The 19,783-nt window shown below is 37.1% G+C and overlaps 11 non-coding genes across 11 annotated transcripts; all 11 read right to left on the bottom strand.

The window, feature by feature from the left end:
• Nucleotides 1-15,081: 15,081 nt before the first annotated feature.
• On the bottom strand, nt 15,082-15,153 carry Trnaa-cgc (transfer RNA alanine (anticodon CGC)). The gene has a single exon. It is a non-coding gene; the product is annotated as a tRNA-Ala (tRNA).
• Nucleotides 15,154-15,336: 183 nt separating this feature from the next.
• Trnaa-ugc (transfer RNA alanine (anticodon UGC)) lies at nt 15,337-15,408 on the bottom strand. Its single transcript has one exon. It is a non-coding gene; the product is annotated as a tRNA-Ala (tRNA).
• A 380-nt stretch (nt 15,409-15,788) lies between these two features.
• Trnae-cuc (transfer RNA glutamic acid (anticodon CUC)) lies at nt 15,789-15,860 on the bottom strand. The gene has a single exon. It is a non-coding gene; the product is annotated as a tRNA-Glu (tRNA).
• A 533-nt stretch (nt 15,861-16,393) lies between these two features.
• Nucleotides 16,394-16,465, bottom strand: Trnaa-cgc (transfer RNA alanine (anticodon CGC)). Its single transcript has one exon. It is a non-coding gene; the product is annotated as a tRNA-Ala (tRNA).
• Nucleotides 16,466-16,648: 183 nt separating this feature from the next.
• Trnaa-ugc (transfer RNA alanine (anticodon UGC)) lies at nt 16,649-16,720 on the bottom strand. Its single transcript has one exon. It is a non-coding gene; the product is annotated as a tRNA-Ala (tRNA).
• A 380-nt stretch (nt 16,721-17,100) lies between these two features.
• Nucleotides 17,101-17,172, bottom strand: Trnae-cuc (transfer RNA glutamic acid (anticodon CUC)). Its single transcript has one exon. It is a non-coding gene; the product is annotated as a tRNA-Glu (tRNA).
• A 970-nt stretch (nt 17,173-18,142) lies between these two features.
• Nucleotides 18,143-18,214, bottom strand: Trnaa-cgc (transfer RNA alanine (anticodon CGC)). Its single transcript has one exon. It is a non-coding gene; the product is annotated as a tRNA-Ala (tRNA).
• Nucleotides 18,215-18,397: 183 nt separating this feature from the next.
• Nucleotides 18,398-18,469, bottom strand: Trnaa-ugc (transfer RNA alanine (anticodon UGC)). The gene has a single exon. It is a non-coding gene; the product is annotated as a tRNA-Ala (tRNA).
• A 380-nt stretch (nt 18,470-18,849) lies between these two features.
• Trnae-cuc (transfer RNA glutamic acid (anticodon CUC)) lies at nt 18,850-18,921 on the bottom strand. The gene has a single exon. It is a non-coding gene; the product is annotated as a tRNA-Glu (tRNA).
• A 533-nt stretch (nt 18,922-19,454) lies between these two features.
• On the bottom strand, nt 19,455-19,526 carry Trnaa-cgc (transfer RNA alanine (anticodon CGC)). The gene has a single exon. It is a non-coding gene; the product is annotated as a tRNA-Ala (tRNA).
• Nucleotides 19,527-19,709: 183 nt separating this feature from the next.
• Trnaa-ugc (transfer RNA alanine (anticodon UGC)) lies at nt 19,710-19,781 on the bottom strand. The gene has a single exon. It is a non-coding gene; the product is annotated as a tRNA-Ala (tRNA).
• Nucleotides 19,782-19,783: the final 2 nt, after the last annotated feature.

The following is a 19,783-nucleotide window of genomic DNA, read 5'->3' as shown; positions in this document are numbered from 1 at the left end:
AGACAAAACCTCCAAATTCAACAAATATGTTGTCAATTAAAAAGTCCAGCATGGCAGTGATATCCTCTTCGGTGTATTTTTTGCTTGACTCTATGATTTTTCACAAAGTAAGCTGAATTCCTGCCCAAAACTAGATATTTAAAACGTCTAGTGCCCTTTTTGTTAAAGAAACATAAGCTGACGAGTTCTTTCAGTCGAGCTTTAAGTTTATGTGGAATAGTGGTATAAAGTGTTGAAAAATCAAAGGTTTAAATGTTGGTACAATGTCAAACTCTGTGCATGATGACATTATAAATCTAGTCCCCTAGGACTATATACGGTGATTACAATGAAATCAAATGTGTTACTCTAAAAATGGTATTTAAATGTAACAATAATAAAAAAAATCTTTGTAGAAAGAATTTCATATAGACATTATTGGTTATCCTGTATTGGAAGACGACTTCTACTGTCTCACCTTTGATGTAAGTACTCTTGTTGGTGTCTATCAGATCGTTCTTGATACGATAGAGCGTTGATATCCAGTTATCTGTTATCAGGCTTGTTTTAGTTCTTCTAGTATTGTAGGGACACATTTTGGTGTATGTGATGTGTAGTCATTATAGACCAATCTAGCAGCTCGCCTCTTAATAATTTCTAAGAGTGTTAATGTTGGCTTGGTTGATTTCGATATCGAAATTCTCAAGTACTTTGCTTTGTCTCGGATTCGAATAAGTGGTCTCCTTATAAGCTTTGTGGATATTGTACAAGATATTTGTTCCTCGGTGGCATGCGGATGACATTGCCATAATATCTAACCATCCAGGTCTTCTAAATTTTAACGCTGTTGTTATGTATCCGTGGCGTCATTTATTTCTCTGAACGTTAGACTGTCAAATAAAAAGAGACTGACATCAGATTGGGTAAAAAGATTGACAGAAATAAAATCTATAAGAGAAAAATAGGAACAACATATTCCTATTAGGAGTTGACTTCAATCTTCCAGACATTGGAAGAACCTCATATGATACACACAGCAATCAAGTACCAACACAGGTCAACCTAGCTTGCACTATAATGACTGCAGACCTGAGCATCCAACAACTGGTAGACAAATCAACTAGAGGGGGAATTCCTTTGGGCCTTCTGTTTACATCACATCCAGGTCGTCTTGAGAGACACTCCCATCAATCGAAAATAGTGACCACGACATCGTTCTATTAGATCTAGCAGCAAAATCACAAAACTAAAAACCAATCAAGAGAACTATCAATCTCTTAGAAAAAACGATATGATGGGTATTAAGAAAATTATTACGGATAACCTCACAGATTTTCAAAACACCAAATCCAGCGACATCAACACACTGTGGAATAATTTTTAAAAAAACTCATCAGGAATGTAATGACACCATACGTACTAACAAAACAGACTTGGAGGAATACACAGCTATTGAAAATTAGCATCAGCAAAAAGGCTAAAAGAACCAAAAACACTAAAGATTGGAAACGATACAAATTCCTCAAGGTTAAGTTACATAAAGAATCCAAGGTTGTTCATGGAAAATAAAGGGATGATTTCATAAACACAGACCACAAGTAGCAAGCAAAACACATCTGGTTTTACACCAAGAGCAGGAAACAAGAATCAACAGGCATTGTAATCATTAATGACAAAGATGGACTACTCCACAGTGATACACCAACACAAGCTTCAATGTTAAACATTCAGTTGCAATCTGTTTACACAAAAGATAATATGCATAACATGTTTAGTTCACGCATCATTGTAAATATAACGGAATTTGATGACACTGTCGTACAAAGTGAGAGGTATAGCGCTATAAAACCAGGTTTAATCTAGCATTTTCTACATTAAAAAATGCCTGTACCAAGTCAGGAATATGACAGTTGTTGTCCATTCGTTTTTGATGTGTTTTGTCGTTTGATTTTGCCATGATTAGGGACTTTACTATTTGATTTTCCTCTGAGTTCAGTATTTTTGTGATTTCACTTTATATCACACATTACACAGGGTCATTTAAAACTATGGAATATATCACAGTCAGCCAGACCTGAGCCTTAAACCGTTCAAAGCCACTAAGTTTGTTGAAATTCCAGCTTATATACTAAAAAAATCAGATGAACATATAGCACCATGCCTGACTATACTTTACCAGAAATCTAGACACAGGAACCATCCCTAACGACTGGCGAGCTGCCAATAATGTACCAGTATTCAAGAAAGCTGAAAAACACAAAACTTCAAATGACAGATCAGTCTCATTGATTTCAATCTGCTGAAAACTCTTGGAATTACCTTAACTGGATTTGGCAAAACTTTTAGGAATTTTGGTCCTCAATGCTCTTCAACTTCGTACTTTATTTGGCCTTTTTAACTTTTTTGGATTCGAGCGTCACTGATGAGTCTTTTGTAGACAAAACGCGTATCTGGCGTATATGCAAAATTTAGTCCTGGTATCTATGATGAGTTTATTTGGAACATATTGTTCACAGCACCATCATGGATCACGTTGACCATCACCAAACCATATGTGACCATCAACACCGGTTCAAAGCAAACCCAGCTCCTAATAACCCTTGATGAAATTGGCAAAAAATTAGATCAAGGAGAACATTCAGAAATTACCCTGCTAGATTTCTTTAAAACGTTTTGACAAAGTGCCCCACAAAAGACTCTTTCAAACAAATGGACCATTACAGGGTCAAAGGATTAACCTGCCACCAGCAACCTACAGCGGGAAACTCATATCAGCAAGACGGTAGGGAAGGCATCAAAGACACTAGATCTCCTGTATCACCATGGTTAGACCAACTCTTGAATATGCATCCACTGTATAGGTCCCCTATTAAAGCAATCTAGACAAAGAATTAAAACAAAGGCTGAGAAGAGCAGCTAGGAACGTATATAATGAATACCAAGACGTATCCACAAAACTATTACAAAACCGGAGATTCACGAACTAGAGAAGGGCACCGTCTACATCAACAGCGTACTTTAAAATACAAATACTTCTTCTTTCCAAAACAACTAGGGGATGGACCTCTTTACTAGAAAAAGCCACAACATCAGCTTCACTAGAATAGTTCAAGGCCAGCCTAACCATGTTGACAGAGGCCTTGACAAGTGCTCATCATATATAGACGTCATTAGATCCCAGATGTACATAAATATTGTAAATATGTACTGCGGGATTTGATAATGGAGGAGGAAAGGCCCCATAATTCAACGAGCAAGATTCATTATACATTCACGAAGAGTTCGACTCTGTATTGAAATAAGAAGAGAAGAAAACCGAGCATTTCGTTGATGTATATCACAAAAACAAAGGACTTTATACTGTGCCCTATGGTACTTCTGACAGTGTACCATCTTCTAGTGATTTAACCCTTCCAATACTTCCTGTAGTAACCTGTTTGAAAGGAATAAAAGGTTCTGCAGCTGTAATTTGCTGTATTGTGGTTGGTATTTTATTTGGTCCTGTTGCTTTGTTGGTGTCTACCAGTTTGATGTCATTCATCGCATTAACGTTTGATACGGTGCTTTTTGTCCGCAATTCGCTTTTTGTCCGCTTTTGCTTTTTGTCCGATAATTTTGCTTTTTGTCCGAAACTTTTGCTTTTTGTCCGTTGCTTTTTGTCCGTTTTGCCTTTTGTCCGATTATTTTGCTTTTTGTCCGAAACTTTTGCTTTTTGTCCGTTGCTTTTTGTCCGTTTTGCCTTTTGTCCGATTATTTTGCTTTTTGTCCGAAACTTTTGCTTTTTGTCCGTTGCTTTTTGTCCGTTTTGCTTTTTGTCCGATAATTTTGCTTTATGTCCGATATAAAATGTGTATATTTTTGGCAGGTTTCATTTTGAACTTCAAAATACCATGTCCTTTTAGGAGTTAAATACAGACCATACTCACATTATAAATGATTTGTACATGAAATTTCATGTCTTTTACAATATATCGCATTACCTCTAAAATGGCTCGAAGCACTAATATCCTAGACCCGGTGTTGGTCAACAGAGGGCAAGGGGAATACTCTTGTATATCCCTAAGTCTAAAAAACAACTATTGAAAGCTGGCTAAACTAAGACATACTCCAGGTAGGCCATTATACCAGAAGAAGAGGTAGTCAAACCCTTATAGATGGCTTATAGCACTTATGTCCTGGATCTACACGAGTTTATCAGCAACGAATTAAAAGGGGCATGAGTTTCGCCGGTATATCACGAAGTAAAAATAAACCTCATTATTGCCAGCTCTTCAAACTAAGAGATTCTCCACGTTGGCCATTATACCAGAGGTATAGGTAGGCAGTGCCTCTTAAATGGTCCATGGGCCATGGCACTTATGTCCTCGACCCGTACGAGTTGGTCAGAAGAGGGTAAGGGGAATACTCTAGTATATCACTCAGTCCACCAAAAATAGTGACGGCTGCCCAAACTAAGACATTTTTAGGTGCGCCCTTATACTAGATGTTGGAGTAGTCATTCTCTTAAAAATGGCTCATAGCACTTATGCTATAGACCCGAACGAGTTTGTCAACAATGAGTTAAAAGGGGGATGAATTAGCCCGGTATATAACGAAGTTGAAATAAACTGTTGCCCGCTGGCTAAACTAAGAAATTATCCACGCGGGCCATAATATGAGAGGTAGAGGAAGGGATTGTCTCTATAAAATGACCATGAGCACGTATGACCTAGACCCGTACGAGTTAGTCAGCAAAGTGTAAGGTTGGTACCCTAGTATATAATAAAGTCGAACTAAACTATTGCTGGATGGCTAAGAGATTCTCCGCGTGGGCCATGATACCAGAGGTAGAGGTTGTCATTGCCTCTAAAATGGCCTAAATCACTTATTCCCTAGAGAAGTACGCGGTATCATCAAAGGGTTTAAAAGGGAGTTGGAACCTCTGTTTACAAAGAAGTCGAAATAAATTATTGCCGGCTTGCTTAAGTACGAGATTCTCCAAGTTGGCCATTAATCCTAGGTTAAATGTGTGCATTGCCTTTTAAATGGCTGATAAAACTAACGCCCTAGACCTGTACGAGTTTGTCAGCAAAAGGTTAAAGGGGGGATGCGATGCCTCTTTTTACAACGAAAATATAAATTAAGCCGACTGGCCTAACTAAGAGATTCTATACGCGGGGTATTATATCAGAGGATGAGGTAGGCATTACCTCTAACATAGCCATAACACGTATGTCCCAGACCCGTGTAAGTTAATCAGCAAAGGGTAAGGGGGGTACCTAAGTATATCACAAAGTCGAAATAAACTATTGCTGGCTGGCTAAACGAAGAGATTCTCCACATGGGCCATGATACCAGAGGTAGAAGTGGCCATAGCCTCAAAAATGGCCACTTATGCCGTAGACCCGTACCAGTGCTTCAGCAAAGTGTTAAAAGGGGGAGGTGGTATCTATGTTTACAACGAAGTCGAAATGAATTATTGCCGGCTGGCCAAACAAAGAAATTCTCAACATAGGCCATTATAACAAAGGTAGTGGTGGACATTGCATCTAAAATGGCCCATACTTCTTATTCCATTGATCTGTACGAGTTTGTCAGCAAAGGGTAAGGAGGGTACCCTGGTATATAACAAAGTCGAAATAAACTATTGCCGGATGGCCAAAAATAAAAGATGATCCACGTTTATCATGATACCAGAGGTAGAGGTGGGCCTTGCCTTTAAAATGGTTTATAGCACTTATGCCAGCAAAAGGAAAGGAGGGTATTCTAGTATATCGCAAAGTCGTTATGAAATATTGCCGGCTGTTCAAACTACGAGATTCACCACATGGGCCATGCTACCAGAGGTATAGGTGGTCATTGCCTTTAAAATAGCCTATAGCACTTATATGGCATATACCCGTACGAGTTTGTCAGTAAAGAGCTAAAATGAGGAGGTGGTACCTCTGTTCACATTAAAGTCAAAACTGTAGCCGGTAGGCCAAACTCCGGGATTCTCTACGTGGATCATTATACCAGAGGTAGAGGTTTATTTCGACTTCGTTGTAAACAAAGGTAACACCTTTTATTTTTAACCCCTTGCAGGCAAAATCGTACAGGTCTTTGGAATTAGTGTTATATGCCATTTTAAAGGCAATTACCATATCTATCTCTGGTAAAATGGCCTACGTGGAGAACCTCTTAGTTTGGCCAGCCGGCAATACTTTATTTCGACTTTGTTGTAAACAGAGGTACCATCTCCCCCTTTTGATTCATTATTGTCAAACTCGTACGGGTCTAGGGCATAAGTGCTATAAGAAATTTGTATGGCAATGCCCTCCTCTATCTCTGGTAAAATGGCCTACGTGCAGAATCTTTTAGTTTGGCCAGCCGGCAATTATTAAAGTGTATTTCGACTTCGTTGCAAACAGAGGTACCACCTTACCCTTTTAATTCATTGTTGTCAAACTCGTACGGGTCTTGGGCCTGTGATCTGTGCCTTTTTTAAGGCAATGCCTACTTCTACCTCTGGCATCATACCCCACGTGGAGAATCTCTTGGCCAGACGGCAATTGTTTATTTCGACTTTTTTATATACCAAGGTACTTCCCTAACCCTTTGCTGACTTACTCGCTGGCTTATCCCTTATTGTAAGTAAGTAAGTTCAATAAATATAAGACTATATGCCAGGTCTTTCTGACAACCAATTACAAACAAATTGGGGTTTATCTAATGAGGCTTTTCCCAGGATGCAATTGCTCGTAGACTGTATACAGTTGACCAAATAATCCACAAATTCCGCAAAAGGATCTTTTAATTATAGGCCATGTCCATTTAGACATTAAGCAACAAAAGCTCAGCATGACCGATGCATTTGTCTTTAACATCTCCGATATTGATTCCGCGTGGCCTTCCAATTGACATGAGTGTCCATTGGTGTTCATTGTTAAACCTTTGGAGCTATATCAGTTTGTGTGGAAATTAAGAGCACGATGACCTTCCCTTGGTGATAACAACATGACCAACAACCATATCGTGTGTTACCAAAAGCCGTCAGCGATAGTCACACCGACAATTTGCTACCTTCGTGGACAAAAGCCTGGCTTTTCGCTGGATCCTAATTAACATCTAGTGTTGTCACTACCATTTGCTGTAGAGATTTAGTTGCACAACATAACAGAAACATTCTTTGTAAATAATCTATGTTGATATTTTGACATTTGGATGGTTCATATACCAATTGTAGCCGAAAAATGATAATGAAACATTTCTGTTTAATATCGATCTATTGTTGGAATTGTAAATTTTCATATTCAATTTTTGTTTGTTTAAAGATGACCATTTTAAATAAAGATTTTAATTTTTTAAAAAGCAAGTGTTAGACTTGTGCTTTTATTGCCACTCAGTTCATATAACCTGTCATTTTAGTCGAGCCTGTAACTTTTGTTGCAGAAAGCTCGACATATGAATAGTGATCCGGCGGCGGCGGCGGCGGCGGCGGCGTAAGTTAACTTCTGAAAAGCTTAATATTTTAGAAGGTGGAAGAATTGGATGCTTCATACTCTGTATATAGATGCCTCATGTTACGAAGTTTCTGTCAGTCACATGTCCAATGTCCTTGACCTCATTTTTATGGTTCAGTGATCACTTGAAAAAAAAGTTCAGAATTTTTGTAATGTTGAATTCTCTCTTATTATAAGTAATAGGATAACTATATTTGGTATGTGCGTACCTTGCAAGGTACTCATGCCCGTCAGACAGTTTTCACTTGACCTCGACTTCATTTCGTGGATCAGTGAAACAATTTTTAAGGTTAGAATAAGTTTTGGTGGTCAAGTCCACATCTCAGATACTATAAGCAACAGGGCTAGTATATTCGGTGTATGGAAGGACTGTAAGGTGTACATGTCCAACTGGCAGGTGTCATCTGACCTTGACCTCATTTTCACGGTTCAGTGGTTATAGTTAAATTTTTCTGTCTTGGTCTGTTTTTCTCATACTTTATGCAATGAGTCTACAATATTTGTTGTATGGAATGATTGTAAGGTGTACATGTCTAGCGGGAAGATATCATCTGACCTTGACCTCATTTTCATGGTTCAGTGGTCAAAGTTCAGTTTTTGAGTTTTGGTCTTTTTATCTAATATTATATGCCAAAGGTCACTATATTTGGTGCATGAAAATATCTTATGATCTATATATAAGTCTCCCAGGTTTTATTTGACCATGACCTCAATTTCACGGTTCATTGCACAGTGTTAAGTTTTTGTGTTTTGGTCTGTTTTTCTTAAACTATAAGTAATAGGTCAAGTATATTTGTTGTATCGAAGAATTGTTAGCTGTTCATGTCTGCCTGGTATGGTTCGTCTGACCTTTACCTCATTTTCATAATTCATTTGGTCTTTGTTTAGCTATCTTGGTTAATGTTAAGTTTATGTGGCAGTTGTAATAAATCTTTATACTTAGGGCTATCAACATAATATTAATGATGAGTAAAGTAGGCGAGACATTTCAGTGTGTGCACTCTTGTTTAAATGTGCTTATTTATCCGAGTCCTGGACTGCATTCCAGTGGCTTTCATTCGTTTACTTTTGTGTAAATTTTATACAGATCAGTATTTTTTCAAATGTTTTACCAATATTTTAGCTGCATGTAACATCTTGAACACTCAGAACAGCAAAACAAAATTTAGATTTCAGAAATAAATAGCCTTTAGTCATCGACGAATAGCCGATGATTTCAAGAGTTGTTTCCGTTAAAGGATGATTCCTTTTTTTTTGTGCAATACTTGCTCTTTCGGAGGCTCGAGGGTAATTTCAGCAAAAATTTTATCATTTTTGTTTTCATTACAAATTTTATTTATTACACTATTAGTTATAACTTTATGAATTGGCTCAAAAATCAACCCAAAAAATCGAATGATTTTGGCCTCAGATTTATTTTTCAAATGTTTATATCACTGTAAAAGCTCCAAATTGTCTCCCTTTAGTGCAATAATGACATTTTGTTTTGGCATTAGAATTAAAATGTCTTTTTCAACTCATCGGTGACCTATAGATATTTTTCAAATATGCTTTACGTAAACTAAACAGTTGTAAAATTAAATCGATTTCTGTAATTTAGTTCTTTTTTTATTTCGATATATATATCTCTCTATTTCTCCTATTAGTTCAACTTAAAAAAAAGTACCTTAACAAAAATGGTTGCTTCTTTCGAGGGCAGATTGTGAGCTTAAGTGAACGATAACCCCATGTTTTTATTTGATTTTTCTATTTAGTATATGATAAAAGTTCATCTATAGAAAAACAAGCAAAATCCTACATGTATATTTAAAAAATAATGGATTAATACCCTCCAGTCCCCTTAACGACAAAAAAAATAAATAGAACATTACGTTTAAGTATCACCTACAGTATTTTACAACCTCCATTGGTGATACATTATATGTATTTCTGCTGTTGTTTTATATAAGTTATTGTCCTGAATAAACATCTTTATGCGTTTTTGCGTTTTTGCGTTTCAGTTTTTATTGTGAAATTTCTTCAATCAGCCAAGACAAACTTTAAATTTCGCCTTAACGATGTTTTCGCGAGAAATCCATGTATTATTATCGAATTACTACATTTAATCATTGTCTAGTGCCCTAAAATGAGATTTTCCGAGACGCTGGGTTTGAAATGGGATACCCTATTTAATTTAAACAATATTTGCAATCTTTTCAAAAAGATGCAGATGGGAATTTTCGTTCCTTATGAAAGTGTTCGCAAGGAGTTAAATTATAAACTCCTTATAGGATTATCAAAAAGCAACTATTAAGGACCCCCTTGGAATAAAGATCTTCCAAGACAACGTGTTCGAGAGTTTGAGTTTAATACATGACTTTTTAAAACTTAATGGACGGAGCAGGATTATCTTACTCTTCCAGTTAACCATACATCATCACAGTTGCATTGGTTCTTGTTGCTCAGATTTTAAATTTCAATGATTTCGTCCGAGACCACAATTGTCGTCCCTTGATTTTCGTTATTAGTCCCTAGTGATAACAGTGGGTTACTTGCCAATAATTTTTATACCCCTTCCAAATTTATTTCTCCTTGTTTAATGCCTCACATTGTAAGTAGTCAGTGGCGTAGCTATGTCATTTTCAAGTGTACGCCCGAACCTCGGTCAGGGCCTAAAGGCCCTATTGGATCCAGGCCAATCATACCAGCTGGTAGTAGATGAGCGGGTGCTAAGCCTTCGGAAGTTTTAAAGTTATTGAGAATGACATACCATTCCTGTTTAATATTGAAAACTCATATCAATAACAACATTCTTTAGATTCAAAATGGTTATTTTTTTTTATGTTTATTCAATATCAGTCCATTACAGGATTTAAACAAATCAAATATTTTCATTTAATTTCTGCACAAGTTTCATTACAAAATATGGAGGTTTATAAATTAATCATGTAAATTAACTCGACATCATAATTACCAGGATGGAATTTTATTCTTGCGCTATACGCGTTTTCCTCCAAGAAAGTTTCATTAACTTTGACCACGGGTTTACAAATAATTTATATGCACCAAATTTTAACCTCAGAATGTAGATACTTCAAGAAATTCCTTTTAAACATCCATAAATTACGGGAAAATTCATCATATATAATTTCGTCATGATGCACTGGATACTCTTTTGACCATAAACAGTTTGTGTCCAGCTATCGTAAAATTATACGATAGTTTGACATAAATTTAGTTATTGATATATTAAAACTTTAACCACATACTGAACCTACATCTACACAGTTATAATAATAAAAAAAAAAAAAAAAAATGCAAACCACATTTCGAATCTAAGTACATAAGGAATTGTTTTAAAATAGGAAAGCGAGTATAGAAATCACGGTAGATTTAGACTTTGACAGAAAATGAACAAATATATAAATATGACACCAATTTTGTCATTTTTAATCAATTACAAGCAATTGAAGAAAGTCTTAGGAGGTTGATGTACTGTTAACCAGAGACATATATACACATGTATATATGTCTCTGTGTTAACCAATTCTTTTAATAATATCTAGATGAAAATATTTTGTTAAATACCAAATTCAAGTGTTCGCCCGGGCGTTTTGACGTAAACGTAGCTACGCGCATGGTAAAGGGGGGGGGGGGGGGTGAAATTACACTGTAAAAAAAATTGGGTCCAGAATTTTACAGGAAAGTAGTGATTTGGTCCAGCTGAAAAAGGTTAAAAATTAGCACTTCGGAAGCTGTCAAAAGATTTCAAGACACCCTAAACACAAAATTGTCCATATTTTGAGTTAGACGCGATGAAGTTTTCTATAATTTTGATATAATATGTCCCAAAATTAGTACAACACACTGTAAAAGTTTCATTGAGAAAGCGCAGGTGGGATTTTTTAAATTTTCATTTATGTTCTAAAAGAAATGCACTACGAATTAATTGTGTTCTCGGACCATTTGTTTTGTGGACTGTTGTGTATCTTGTTGTTTTTCATTCAGCTGCGGCTTTGTTGGTTTGTTTCAACCCTTTTTAGTGTGATTATCCTTTGGTACACTTTGCCTCTCTCTTATATATGATATCGCAATAATTATATATATGTAAGCGTTCATATACATTTATATGGATACAATATTGAATTAAAATAGATATAATAATTAGATGAGTGAAAAAAAGAAAATGAACTAATAATTGTACGTGTGAGGAGTTGGCAATTTTATAAAAAAAGAAGATGTGGTATTATTGCCAATGAGACAACTATCCACAAAAGACCAAAATGACACAGACATTAACAGCATTAGGTCACCGTACGGCCTTCAACAATGAGGAAAGCCCATACAGCATAGTCAGCTATAAAAGGCCCCGATAAGACAATGTAAAACAATTCAAACGAGAAAACTAACGGCCTTATTTATGTCAAAAAAATAAATGAAAAAACAAATATGTAACACATAAACAAACGACAACCACTGAATATACAGGCTCCTGACTTGGTACAGGCACATACATAAATAATGTGGCGAGGTTAAAGTCTTTTACACTAGAAATATTTTAGATCTTGTTATATAGACTAATTCTTATTCATTCTGGTCGTAAGTTAGTCTGTCATCCTCAAACGTGTGAGCAATGGTGTACGTACACCAATTTGTAGAATACATGGGATATTCAAAGACTTAAACGAACGTTAAGTCTCAGAGGCATGACTTTTTATTAGTTGTTAGTGGCTTTGAAATAGCTGTCAGATAACTGCGAGTACTCTCAGATCTGTTCATTGTGACTTTTTGTGTCGGGATGTATAAGTACCCGGCCACGTCCACTTGTATTTGTGTCTATCTGATGAGTTAAGCCTTTTTCAACTGATTTTTATAGTTCGTTCTTATGTTGTACTGTTATACCACTGTCCCAGGTTAGGGGGAGGGTTGGGATCCCGCTAATATGTTTAACTCCGGCACATTATTTAAATCTGTGCCTGTCCCAAGTCAAGAGCCTGTAATTCAGTGGTTGTCGTTTGTTTATGTGTTACATATTTGTTTTTCGTTCATTTTTTTACTTAAATAAGGCCGTTAGTTTTCTCGTTTGAATTGTTTTACATTGTCTTATCGGGGCCTTTATAGCTGACTATGCGGTATGGGCTTTGCTCATTGTTGAAGGTCGTACGGTGACCTATAGTTGTTAATGTTTGTGTCATTTTGGTCTTTTGTGGATAGTTGTCTCATTGGCAATCATACCACATCTTCTTTTTTATATGCTCGAAACTTTAGAATAGTTTAGAAATTTATCAAATCAAATAATCCTTGAGTGATGGTTTCGTTATTGAAATTCTAAATTGATGTTTAACCGCGCTAAATATTATATATGATAATCATACGAATAAGTCAGGAACGGAGTTTCAATCTGTAATTCAATAGTTGTTGTTTGTTTCTGTATTTGTTTGTCGTATAGTGTTTTGTAAATCAATGGTTTTCTCGTTTGAATAGTTTTATCATTATGTTAAATGGTGTCGGCGTTTGCTACATGTGGAAGTGCACACATTTACGACATGTTATTGCTTAAACGCACAGTTTCTTCTTCCCGCTAATAATATATAGTCACCATTTGCACTTATATGCGAATGGCCGATTGACAGTTGCTCCAAAATATTTTGCAACATTTCAGTTAAAAAAAAACTTTTTTAAGTCTGGTAATATTTTCGTCATATTTCCAACAACTTTATTTTTCTTAAACATTACAAATATTACAAATATAACAAACAAACTTCATTTTTGGAACACTATCACAAAGTTTACGTAATACATGTGTAGCTATTTATTTAGATAAACTGTATTAATCCATACATTTCGGAATTATTTAGCAACTATATCCAAATGACGAGGAAGTTCGAGGTTATTCAAGTAATAAGATTAAGGAAACTTTGGTTAACACAACAGCATTTTCAACAAAGTAGTTTATTTTTGTTTGACAAACTCGAAAAGAGGGGGAAAAGTAATAAAATGGTTACTTAAGCATTTACTTAATTTCTATCACGAAATAAATGCGTTTAATATTTTAGATACAGATACAATATAGTGCATTCGTAAATGTAAAACACTTTTCAATAGAAAATTTAAAAGAGATACATCAACAGTGTTTATTTTAGAATTGTTCAAGTCTGTAGGGCTTATTCCCGATTGTCCCACTTTTTTTTAAATTAAGAGCTCATATTGTCCCACATGAAAAGTTCTGACTGGTCCACATTATTTTATGAGGCGAAATGTTCTTATCCCTTGTTAGATTGTCTCTATGGTTTTGTTTCAGATATATAAGCCAAAATCTACATTTTATGCGATGCTCTTCTTTTAGACATTGCGGCCATCTTAATTATTGGGCGGGGTCATCGGATACTTTTTTGAAACTAAATACCCTAAGGATGATTTTGGCCATGTTTGCTTTAATTTTGCCAGTAGTTTCAGAAGAGAAGATTTTTGTAAAAATTAAAGACGACGACGAATAATGAGAAAATGAGAAAAGCTCACTTAGTCCTATGGTCCAGGTGAGCTAAAAAGCAAAACGGACAAAAAGCAACGGACAAAAAGCAAAAGTGTCGGACAAAAAGCAAAATTATCGGACAAAAAGCAAAACGGACAAAAAGCAACGGACAAAAAGCAAAAGTATCGGACAAAAAGCAAAATAATCGGACAAAAAGCAAAAGCGGACAAAAAGCAAATCGCGGACAAAAAGCACCGTATCAAACGTTCCTAGGGCCTTTGTCAGGAATGGTGCTACCATCATTCTTGGTGAAAACTAAGCAGAACTCTTACTTCAAAATATTGACTTTACGGCTGTCGCTTTTAGAAGCCTTTCTTGCTTTTGAGTGGCACAATTGCAACAGCACGGTCAACCTGTCATTTGTTTTTCAAAAATGACCGAACTATTTTCGGTTTCACAGTCAGTAAAATTGAGACTTATGATTTCATTCATTTATCATTTTTGTTTATTTTCTTCCCATCTGTGTTTCAAAGTATTCTGTTTGTTTCCATGTTATAAGATATATTGATCAAAGGGTGGGCGAATATTAATCGCGGTCGGTGAGAGCGCGGAATCCTAACCACTAGACTACCTGGGACTTACTCATAGTGGGGTAACTTAACACATATAAAGAGCAACACTAACAGCAATCATGCCTTTTTTGTACGTTACAACGTCATTGGGAATATCGACTGGCGTTAGACAGACTATAGAATGCCAATAGCTCAAGACCGCAAAAGGCGGCGAAATCACCCCGAATAGTCGCTACTGTCGACGCTATATAACGCATTGTTTCAGGCTGGAATCATTAACATAAACATTCGATTTGTTAATCTGACACACGATTTTAAAGTTATAATCCATATATTAAAATTGTGACACAAGTAAAACCTGTCGGGGAAAGGGAGTGTGGTATTAATTCGGCTTTGCCTGAAATGTTTGAGCGTGCATTTGAGACATGCCTCTAAAGAGTGATTTTTGAAATTTTAAGTCATCTGTGCCGAGTTCGCTGTTCAAACAGCACTTATATTCCGTTGCGCTTTCTATGATTTTCAAGGCAAAGCAGCATTGTGTAGGCGAGATTACTTTAATTGATTTCTCGATGCCGATTTTGTCTGCGGCCAAAAAATATGGAGATGCCGGGGATCGAACCCGGGGCCTTTCACATGCGAAGCGAACGCTCTACCACTGAGCTACATCCCCGTCCCTGGATTTTCATCAATATTTCCTTTTCAATTCCGCCTTTTACCGCAGGACAAAGTGTTCATGTAGGTGTCCTAAGAGAGGTCGGAGATGCTCACTTATATTTTACTGTGCATTTTCACTTGATCGTGCACGAAAGACATAGTTTATGTGGACTTAATGACATTGACAAAAAATTAGGAGTGGAGATGCCGGGGATCGAACCCGGGGCCTTTCACATGCAAAGCGAACGCTCTACCACTGAGCTACATCCCCTTCACAACGATAGAACATTAAATTTAAGTAGTGTATTTTCATACCGTGTATATACATGCCACTCTGATTATTAAAATAGTCTTGCACCAAGACGAGATGGTTATCTTTATGTCTCTAACAGTTGTACTGGGATTGAAATTTGTTGAGCAAGTACATTTGTAGTTCATTTTCATGTACTGAACCATCAATCAGTCCGCCTCGTTATATATTGAGCCGAAGGAAGACATAAAATATAAAGTATTGGTTGTAAAAGGAAATCATATAGTATATAGGACAAACATACACCGTTTCTTTCATTGACCACGTACACATAACAGTTGTTTGAAGCATATACCGTTATTAATATCAATATCGATCCGGAGAAAATGCGCAAAAATATCTTCCCAGACGGGGAATCGAACCCCGGCCGCCGCGGTGAGAGCGCGGAATCCTAACCACTAGACTACCTGGGACTTACTCATAGTGGGGTAACTTAACACATATAAAGAGCAACACTAACAGCAATCATGCCTTTTTTGTACGTTACAACGTCATTGGGAATATCGACTGGCGTTAGACAGACTATAGAATGCCAATAGCTCAAGACCGCAAAAGGCGGCGAAATCACCCCGAATAGTCGCTACTGTCGACGCTATATAACGCATTGTTTCAGGCTGGAATCATTAACATAAACATTCGATTTGTTAATCTGACACACGATTTTAAAGTTATAATCCATATATTAAAATTGTGACACAAGTAAAACCTGTCGGGGAAAGGGAGTGTGGTATTAATTCGGCTTTGCCTGAAATGTTTGAGCGTGCATTTGAGACATGCCTCTAAAGAGTGATTTTTGAAATTTTAAGTCATCTGTGCCGAGTTCGCTGTTCAAACAGCACTTATATTCCGTTGCGCTTTCTATGATTTTCAAGGCAAAGCAGCATTGTGTAGGCGAGATTACTTTAATTGATTTCTCGATGCCGATTTTGTCTGCGGCCAAAAAATATGGAGATGCCGGGGATCGAACCCGGGGCCTTTCACATGCGAAGCGAACGCTCTACCACTGAGCTACATCCCCGTCCCTGGATTTTCATCAATATTTCCTTTTCAATTCCGCCTTTTACCGCAGGACAAAGTGTTCATGTAGGTGTCCTAAGAGAGGTCGGAGATGCTCACTTATATTTTACTGTGCATTTTCACTTGATCGTGCACGAAAGACATAGTTTATGTGGACTTAATGACATTGACAAAAAATTAGGAGTGGAGATGCCGGGGATCGAACCCGGGGCCTTTCACATGCAAAGCGAACGCTCTACCACTGAGCTACATCCCCTTCACAACGATAGAACATTAAATTTAAGTAGTGTATTTTCATACCGTGTATATACATGCCACTCTGATTATTAAAATAGTCTTGCACCAAGACGAGATGGTTATCTTTATGTCTCTAACAGTTGTACTGGGATTGAAATTTGTTGAGCAAGTACATTTGTAGTTCATTTTCATGTACTGAACCATCAATCAGTCCGCCTCGTTATATATTGAGCCGAAGGAAGACATAAAATATAAAGTATTGGTTGTAAAAGGAAATCATATAGTATATAGGACAAACATACACCGTTTCTTTCATTGACCACGTACACATAACAGTTGTTTGAAGCATATACCGTTATTAATATCAATATCGATCCGGAGAAAAGGCGCAAAAATATCTTCCCAGACGGGGAATCGAACCCCGGCCGCCGCGGTGAGAGCGCGGAATCCTAACCACTAGACTACCTGGGACTTACTCATAGTATAATATCCTTTATTAAATAAACTTTGTTATTTGCAGTATACCTCATAGTCAAATGTGGGAGTGCTTAATTGCTTTTGTTTTTTTTATTGGGTTCTTTTTGTATTTTTTTTGTATTTTTATATATTGACATTTCTCCGCACAAACTACTAATGCCTCATGTTTGTCTTCTCAAAGTGAAGATACACTTACCGGGTGCACTTGAGTCATTTTCAACATAGTATTCATTGAATAATAATACATTGCTACTATTTCGTTGAGTGTATTTTCTGTGTTATATTATTTTATTTTATTATTTTTATAACACTTGTTACATATCTTTACTGTGTGTGTATTGCATATGTTATTGTTTATAATAATATTGTCTGTATCATATGCCCTCCTGGGGCCCTAATTTGGTAAATAAAAATATTCTATTCTATTCTATTCTATTCATAGTGGGGTAACTTAACACATATAAAGAGCAACACTAACAGCAATCATGCCTTTTTTGTACGTTACAACGTCATTGGGAATATCGACTGGCGTTAGACAGACTATAGAATGCCAATAGCTCAAGACCGCAAAAGGCGGCGAAATCACCCCGAATAGTCGCTACTGTCGACGCTATATAACGCATTGTTTCAGGCTGGAATCATTAACATAAACATTCGATTTGTTAATCTGACACACGATTTTAAAGTTATAATCCATATATTAAAATTGTGACACAAGTAAAACCTGTCGGGGAAAGGGAGTGTGGTATTAATTCGGCTTTGCCTGAAATGTTTGAGCGTGCATTTGAGACATGCCTCTAAAGAGTGATTTTTGAAATTTTAAGTCATCTGTGCCGAGTTCGCTGTTCAAACAGCACTTATATTCCGTTGCGCTTTCTATGATTTTCAAGGCAAAGCAGCATTGTGTAGGCGAGATTACTTTAATTGATTTCTCGATGCCGATTTTGTCTGCGGCCAAAAAATATGGAGATGCCGGGGATCGAACCCGGGGCCTTTCACATGCGAAGCGAACGCTCTACCACTGAGCTACATCCCCGTCCCTGGATTTTCATCAATATTTCCTTTTCAATTCCGCCTTTTACCGCAGGACAAAGTGTTCATGTAGGTGTCCTAAGAGAGGTCGGAGATGCTCACTTATATTTTACTGTGCATTTTCACTTGATCGTGCACGAAAGACATAGTTTATGTGGACTTAATGACATTGACAAAAAATTAGGAGTGGAGATGCCGGGGATCGAACCCGGGGCCTTTCACATGCAAAGCGAACGCTCTACCACTGAGCTACATCCCCTTCACAACGATAGAACATTAAATTTAAGTAGTGTATTTTCATACCGTGTATATACATGCCACTCTGATTATTAAAATAGTCTTGCACCAAGACGAGATGGTTATCTTTATGTCTCTAACAGTTGTACTGGGATTGAAATTTGTTGAGCAAGTACATTTGTAGTTCATTTTCATGTACTGAACCATCAATCAGTCCGCCTCGTTATATATTGAGCCGAAGGAAGACATAAAATATAAAGTATTGGTTGTAAAAGGAAATCATATAGTATATAGGACAAACATACACCGTTTCTTTCATTGACCACGTACACATAACAGTTGTTTGAAGCATATACCGTTATTAATATCAATATCGATCCGGAGAAAATGCGCAAAAATATCTTCCCAGACGGGGAATCGAACCCCGGCCGCCGCGGTGAGAGCGCGGAATCCTAACCACTAGACTACCTGGGACTTACTCATAGTGGGGTAACTTAACACATATAAAGAGCAACACTAACAGCAATCATGCCTTTTTTGTACGTTACAACGTCATTGGGAATATCGACTGGCGTTAGACAGACTATAGAATGCCAATAGCTCAAGACCGCAAAAGGCGGCGAAATCACCCCGAATAGTCGCTACTGTCGACGCTATATAACGCATTGTTTCAGGCTGGAATCATTAACATAAACATTCGATTTGTTAATCTGACACACGATTTTAAAGTTATAATCCATATATTAAAATTGTGACACAAGTAAAACCTGTCGGGGAAAGGGAGTGTGGTATTAATTCGGCTTTGCCTGAAATGTTTGAGCGTGCATTTGAGACATGCCTCTAAAGAGTGATTTTTGAAATTTTAAGTCATCTGTGCCGAGTTCGCTGTTCAAACAGCACTTATATTCCGTTGCGCTTTCTATGATTTTCAAGGCAAAGCAGCATTGTGTAGGCGAGATTACTTTAATTGATTTCTCGATGCCGATTTTGTCTGCGGCCAAAAAATATGGAGATGCCGGGGATCGAACCCGGGGCCTTTCACATGCGAAGCGAACGCTCTACCACTGAGCTACATCCCCGTCCCTGGATTTTCATCAATATTTCCTTTTCAATTCCGCCTTTTACCGCAGGACAAAGTGTTCATGTAGGTGTCCTAAGAGAGGTCGGAGATGCTCACTTATATTTTACTGTGCATTTTCACTTGATCGTGCACGAAAGACATAGTTTATGTGGACTTAATGACATTGACAAAAAATTAGGAGTGGAGATGCCGGGGATCGAACCCGGGGCCTTTCACATGCAAAGCGAACGCTCTACCACTGAGCTACATCCCCTT

The sequence above is a fragment of the Mytilus galloprovincialis genome, chromosome 2, assembly GCF_965363235.1.
Source record: "Mytilus galloprovincialis chromosome 2, xbMytGall1.hap1.1, whole genome shotgun sequence".
Classification (NCBI taxonomy): Eukaryota; Metazoa; Mollusca; class Bivalvia; order Mytilida; family Mytilidae; genus Mytilus; species Mytilus galloprovincialis.
The sequence above is the reverse complement of the archived record's forward strand: the minus strand, read 5'-3'. Positions and strand labels throughout refer to the sequence as shown.